This window comes from Triticum dicoccoides, chromosome 3A (genome assembly GCF_002162155.2).
Source record: "Triticum dicoccoides isolate Atlit2015 ecotype Zavitan chromosome 3A, WEW_v2.0, whole genome shotgun sequence".
Taxonomy (NCBI): domain Eukaryota; kingdom Viridiplantae; phylum Streptophyta; class Magnoliopsida; order Poales; family Poaceae; genus Triticum; species Triticum dicoccoides.
In genome coordinates, this window is record NC_041384.1 from 589,778,756 (window position 1) to 589,786,057 (window position 7,302).

Consider the following 7,302-nt stretch of genomic DNA (forward strand, 5'->3'; position numbering starts at 1 on the left):
AACTATCAACCTGGCTCAAAGAATGATCTTTTTATTTAGGGTTCATGGTTATTTTTTCTTGTTATTATGCATTACTATTGATTCATGTGCATGTTCTAAAAAGAAAGAAAATACCCTATTGGATGCGGATGCGGATGCGAACTAACAAGTTTTCACTTTCCGACGTGGGCACAGGGGTGATCGACGTGGACTACTGTGGCCTGGTGGGCGTCGTGCTCTTCAACCACTTGGAGGCGGACTTCATCGTGAAGCCCGACGATCGCGCCGCACAAATGATCGCCCAGGTCATTGCGACGCCGGAGGTCGCCGAGGTGGAGGACCTCGACGCCACCGTCCGTCGGGAGGGACTACTCGGATCCACCGATGTTTCAACTCCGAAACTTGGTAGATGCATCTAGAGAATTGGAATAGTGGTTTGCATCTGATGTTAAATGGGATCTCGAGATCTCGAGTTGAGATGTTAAATGTTGTATCCATGAATGTTGCAAGTGCTAAGATGGTTCTGTGAACTTAGTTTATTCACACTGGACGTGTCTTGATTTCCATCCATGAATATTGCATATGACTTTTATTTTTATTTTTTGGTTAGTTAGTTGTAGCGTGGGGAAAAGATGTGGTGCTACTAGTAGTTGGATAGTAGTAGCATAGGTGTAAAGGGGGCGCTACTAGTAGTTAGATAGTAGTAGCGTAGGTTTGGAATAGTGGTAGTGTTGGTGGCACCACACTACTACTAACTTTTTTAGCTGTAGCGTCGGGTAAAAAATGTGCTACTGCTAAAAGTTTGCTATAGCGTCGTAGTAGTAGTGCGGGAACCCACGCTACTGGTATGCAAAAAACCTACGCTACTAGTAGTGTTTTTCCTAGTAGTGAATAGTTGGCGAGATGACAACGATGCTACGATGGATATCAAGATGTCAAGCCGGTGACGATGGTGATCATGATGGTGCTTTGGAGATGGAGATCAAAGGCACAAGATGATGATTGCCATATCATATCACTTATATTGATTGCATGTGATGTTTATCCTTTATGCATCTTATTTTGCTTAGTACAGCGGTAGCATTATAAGATGATCTCTCACTAAATTTCAAGGTATAAGTGTTCTCCCTGAGTATGAACCGTTGCTACAGTTCATCGTGCCGAGACACCACGTGATGATCGGGTGTGATAAGCTCTAGCTTCACATACAACGGGTGCAAGCCAGTTTTGCACACGCAAAATACTCGGGTTAAACTTGACAAGCCTAGCATATGCAGATATGGCCTCGGAACACTGAGACCGAAAGGTCGAGCATGAATCATATAGTAGATATGATAAACATAGTGATGTTCACCATTGAAAGCTACTCCATCTCACGTGATGATCGGACATGGTTTAGTTGATATGGATCACGCGATCATTTAGATGACTAGACGGATGTCTATCTATGTGGCACCCCGGCTCAGAGCGACCGATTTACCTTGCATTGCCAACCCTGAGATCATGTCTTCTGGCAACACACAACATCTTGGTATAGAAATCACCGCTTTATTGAAACTAGCGGAAGCATAGTGTGACATTACATCAAGTTGCAAGGCCAAGCGGCACACTCGGTGCCGCTAAACAATATGTACATTATTAAGTGAACATAAAGGGGGCCTCGAGCACAACATCTACATGGCAGCGGAACAACGATGTAGCAGGACTCCATAGCATAGGGACACCGATGTGGACACGGTCTAGACATGGCAGCAGTCCGATCCAGTTAGACTTTCCTGAAATCTGGCATAACACGCCAGGTCAGTACATTGAATGTACTTGCAAGCTCACAGCAAACATAACCATAATGGCAAACAATATCATGACATTTAATCAAGTTAAATGCAAACAACATCATGCTACTCATGCAGTGAAACCAAACTTGTAAATCGAGTCACTCGGACTTTGTTACCAACAGGTTGCCTCGCAACTGAACAGTGCTCACGGCGAAGCACGAACGGAACCACACTTTGGTTCAACTCCATACCTCGTAACCAACAGCAATCAATCTCGGATCACAAGTGATACCACAACAGTCAGTCTCACTAACATCATCATAATCCAACCAGTGCAATGCAAATTACTTAGTGTGCAAAATTTATTATTAAAAGTTGATCCATGGTGTGACTTACTTACGAACTGGGCCCTTACACTACAAGAAACCTGTTAATCCGTGATGGATTCCTGGTGACGTTCTGTAAATCCGTCATGGAAACCGTCACCGACCAGCAAGATGTGCCTAGGCCCAAAAAGGGTAGCCCCTTAATGACGGACTTGGAGGTACCGTCACGAAAACCGTCATTGATCGACCAACTGGGCCTAGCTAGGCCTAGCTTCCCCCTTCATACACCTTCTGTAACAACACGAATTGCTCCTGCTAATGTGGCAGAGTCATATGAGTTACATTGTAATTTGAATTTGCAAATTTTCAAAAAAAAATCAACGATCCTAATCAAAATAGATGGAACCAAAATGAATGATGAAATATACTTATGTAGCATACAGACACGTGAGGCCAACATGAATCAAGCCTAGTACGATTCACCGGGCTAAGGGCAAAGACACCAAAATACGAAACTGATTGAAGCAAAGCGCACGAAGGAGAAAACATTCAAGTCATCTACGCGGCAAAGTCCAAAACAGAAGCGCGCGGAGGGGAAAACATTCAAGTCGTCGATGCACGGAGTTAAATCTTTTCGACCCATTTAACTCCAAAGCCCACGATCATATTGGCCACAGCCTCGCGTCTCTCCCTCGACCGCGAAAACCCTATCCACCTCCACCCAGAGCCGCCGACTCCTCTCCCTCTCACCTTCCGATTTAGATCCATGTCCAGCCTCCCTCCACGCTTGGCTGCCGATCTCCAGCGCCGCCGCGCCAACCATCTCTTGCTCCACCTCCGTCTCCCACCCTCTCTTGCTCCGCCACCACCCCCACTCTCTCCGGCTCCCACTCCCCCTGTGTAGCCTCCTCCGTTCCGCGATGGGGCGGCCGTAGCGGCGCTCCTAGATCTATGTCAAGGGAAGCCCCCTGCTCGTCGTCATGGGCGCGGTGGTCATGAGGAAAGTGGTTTAGGACGGCTAGATGGAAGTTGAAGCCTACCCGCTGCCCAGGACAAGGATGGATGCCCTGACGCTCCCCCTTCTTCACAATCTTGCGCTGGGAGAGGAGGTGGTGGCCACTGTTTTCTTCGGCACTCCTCGGCCTTATCCACATCGCCACAGGTGACCTCGCCAGACCACTCGCTGTGAAGGTGATAAGCTCTTTCACTCTCCATTAATTGAAAAATTATCCATTTAGGATGTCAGGATAGTGCTTTGCAGTGAAATAACTTTTGTGGCTGGGAATAATTGTTTCGGAAAGATAGCAAGATGATGTATTATGTTTCATGTTTTCCATAAATGTTGATGCGACTGATATTTTTAATGTAGAGATTTATATTTACATCCTTTCTTCATCAACATGTATGTCTAATAAATATATGTGGGGTGCTTACATAGTTTCTGAGGTCGTGCTGTGTTTATGTGTGTCGATTTAGTTTACAAATACATCATTGAGATGGATAAAAGTATGATGTAGAGTATATATGTAACTGAAAAGATGGGATGCTTAAAGCTGGAATAAACTGTGGAGGGAATCCTATGCAGGAGTAACTATAGTGGATACTTCTACTAAATCAGAAGATTTATTTGTTTTCTCCATGGAATAGTTTGATTAAAGTTCTAATTATTATTCTGTAGGTGGAGGAGATAGCTAAAGTCGAGGGTGTTGTTGATGACATAAAAGGTGTTTATAAAATAGAGCCTTGTGAAGAACAAAGGATACAATATAGAAAGGTCAGTTGAAACTACTTCTGTAGTACAAAATAATTAGCTAGCACTACAAACTATGCACCCTTCTTTGTCCTCATGTTCCTATCCTTGAAGGATGTTCCCTCACACATGACAGTAGCTGCACGGCCTATGAACAATGTTCCCTCCCCAACAACGCCTTTGTGAGCATGCTCACTGTTGGCACTGTCATGGCAGAATCGTGCAAGCATCGGCCATGCAGGTGTCGTGTGTATATCATTGTTGATCCTTAAATATCTTCGTTGTGCTTTTTGCATTGTCTTAGTGTGTGTGCGCTTGTTTCCATTTTTTATTTAATTTATTGCTTGCTGCAACACCTAGTTCCTCCTAGTTTGATAGAGTTGTTTGTTTTGTTCACGGTGGATGCATGCTATGTAAAATCTCAAATGGTATTTTTATAGTTACATGTCTATTTTGACAAAATGCTGATTGCTAACATTTACTCTGCATACCAATTACTTTCTACCATTCCTGATTATTCTCTACTGCTCTGTACATTTTTATATGAAAAAACACCACCCACTCTGTACTCTACCAATCAGTTTTCTGGTTTGCTTGGAAGAAAAGAACCATTACTTGAAAACCAACTATGAGATAGACTAGATCATTTAAGCTTGGTTGATAGATAAAATTCGGTTCATGTGCTGGGACAAGTGTACATTTTTTTTGTTCAGTGAAGAGTGTGTTTGTGTTGTCGGTGGCGACCTCCTCTGCCGCACGCCGGCGGTGGCCGACTTGCATTGCGACCCTGGCCATTGAGCTAAACCTGATCCTGGTCCATGGTTAGTTAGGATGTTGGTGCTGTTTGGGCTCGATTAGCTCGATTTGGTGTTGTTTTAGGCTTGAGAAAAGTTGTTCTCTTGTTGAAATGAGAGGGATAAGGTAGGTGCTGCAGCTGTTGGCAATCGTGTATATGCAATGGTAGGTAACCAGAGAATGTGTTGCATTTGTATGTCCAAATGTTTAAAATTTGTGTCTGGAAGTTATTACTGGATCTACTATCCCAATAATTTTTATTTCCTAAATCTCATGGTAAATCTGGAAGTTGCATTGCATATATGTGTATTATGCCATACTAGTAAACTTCTAAAAGCAAGTGGAGCTCAACCTTTATAATGCACTCTGCATTCTGCAGATTATGCCATACTTATTTGCATGTCATGCTATATGAACAGGCACTGTGGTTGTGATTGTTATGCTGGGAATGATGTTCCTCATGGTCCCAGTAATGCTGTTAGTATGGAAGAGGCACCGGATCCTTGTTTTCGCATTCCTTAAGCTCTTGTTGATGGAGAATAAATGGAAATAAGTGATCATCTAGTGGAGACAGAGTAAGTTACAACCTCTTTGCTCTTCCTGTTCGTAATAAGAAGGAATCCTTACTCTAGTGTCACATTTACTTGTAGCTTTTAAATTTTTGATACACAATATATATGATGCTTCCATGCTTTTCAAGTTTTTTGTAATATTGTTTTTTTCTATATTGCACCCAGAACTGAATGTTTGATTGTATCAGGCAGGTAACATTGTGAGTAGGCCTTTTGGCCTGTTTACTTTTTGATTGGATCAGGCGTTAATGTAAACATGATAGCTCCAAATCTTGTTTCAAGAGTGAGTAGTTCGCCGAAACTGCATTTTAGTAAATAGGGGTTACTTCTCAAATCTAAGAAATTTAAAACCAATCCTCATTGCTGACTGGCAGTGTATATACAGTAATGGTATATGAAGATGACCTTGGCAAAAACTCAACTTTTACCTTCAAAATATATGTACAGAATTTCCAGATCTAATCTGAAATGTCAATTAGGAAATGCTGAGCATTATCTTTGACCTTTCAAACCAACAACCTACTGTATGGACAAACACAAATCATACTACTGTCCTTTGTTTAGAAATGCTGAGCATTATTTTGTTAGTGGGTTTATATGGCCTCAACTTCTGCTACTGTAGTACTTGAGTTTTGTCATGTGTGTTTGTTAGTCGTTTGACTTTCATTCGGCACACTTCTCTCTGGTGACCGCTTCCTCTCTGAATCTTTAACCCTAAATTTTCTCTGAATTTCTTCTGTATCATGTACCATGCAGGATAACAAGTACAGACAACCTGCAGGGTACCAAGTAGAGGCAAACCGCAGGGTACAAGTACAGACACTATGGTATGTGGCCTTCTATGAAGATCTGATTCAGTTTAGATTTCCCCCCTAGGTCTTGGAGACATGATTTCTGTTACTATATGAATATGTCAACATGTTCTATTTAGAGTTTTCTCCCTAGGCATTTCTTTTTCTATCCTTGTTGTCTCCCGCAGACCGGTGAATATGTATTCCAGAAATAAGTTTAATCTAAATCTAAGAAGAAAATTACATTGTTACATTGTGGGAGTCCTACAGTAAGAATACAGAGGTTTAAACCTGTTTATTTGTGTACTATGCACATGTATTAGTCACTCAATTTATTGTTGTTTTATACTAGATACTTTGTTATTCTCATCTGTAGGGATTTCTCCTCCTATATACTCATATCTACAAATGTCTAATGTTGTTGTGAATATGGTAGGTATGTTGTTGTCCATCAGAATCCGCCATGCCATATAGTTGCCATCAGGAGGGTTGACAACAAGAACACGAGTGACAACCTTTGTAGTTATATGTTTGTCAATGTAAATTGGATTGTACCGGTTCCTAATCCTATGGATGGTTGCATATTGAGTGATTTTGTCAATATATGGTGTATATTATCATTTCATGGAGGATATTATAAACTGCTAGGTTCTACATACCTATAGATGGTTGCATATTGAGTGATTTGTGTAACATATGGTACTTTGGAAATATTTTCCTCGTCCAAAATTGGCATTATGATTTACGGAACACATTATGGTAAAGGCATATTTGATCAAAATTGGGCTGAATGTAATGGATGGGACCAAATTTAAATTGATCCTAAATCCATGACGGTTTCTATGATGAAAAATAGTGTCCACGTAGGTAGCCACATGGCATTGGTCCATGACGAACTGTTCCATCACGGCCTAGTTTGGGCTTGGGCGGGCCTGAGGCAATTCCACGACGGCCAAGAACCGTCATGATAGCTACAATGTCAAATTATGATGCGATATACATGACGGATCTCAAGTCTGTCAAGGATGGACGCGCATGACAGTTTTTGGTTGATCTATGATGGCTAAGGACTGTCATGTATTAACAGATTTCTTGTATTGTTATCCGTGGGCGCGGCTATCGATAGATTAATACACTCTGCAGAGGTAGCGCACTTTACCCACACCACAGAACCCATGGACTCGCACTCCCATTCGGGTGGACCAACGGCATTCCGACAGAACTCTCCAATTGCCATGACACTCTTACGGCCACACCGACCAACTCCCCACTGGGCTCAGTCCTGGGCGACCCAGCCTAGCAAAGGCAAAACTA

General features: G+C 42.3%; 1 long non-coding RNA gene across 2 annotated transcripts; it reads left to right on the top strand.

The window, feature by feature from the left end:
• Nucleotides 1–2,738: 2,738 nt before the first annotated feature.
• LOC119269413 lies at nt 2,739–6,752 on the top strand. Of its 2 annotated transcripts, none has more exons than XR_005133608.1 (6): nt 2,739–3,271; nt 3,759–3,854; nt 3,945–4,071; nt 5,005–5,200; nt 5,954–6,024; nt 6,425–6,752. It is a non-coding gene; the product is annotated as an uncharacterized LOC119269413 (long non-coding RNA). The 2 variants fall into 2 exon arrangements; XR_005133607.1 differs by having other exon boundaries at nt 2,741–3,271; nt 5,045–5,200.
• The last annotated feature ends 550 nt before the right edge of the window (nt 6,753–7,302 follow it).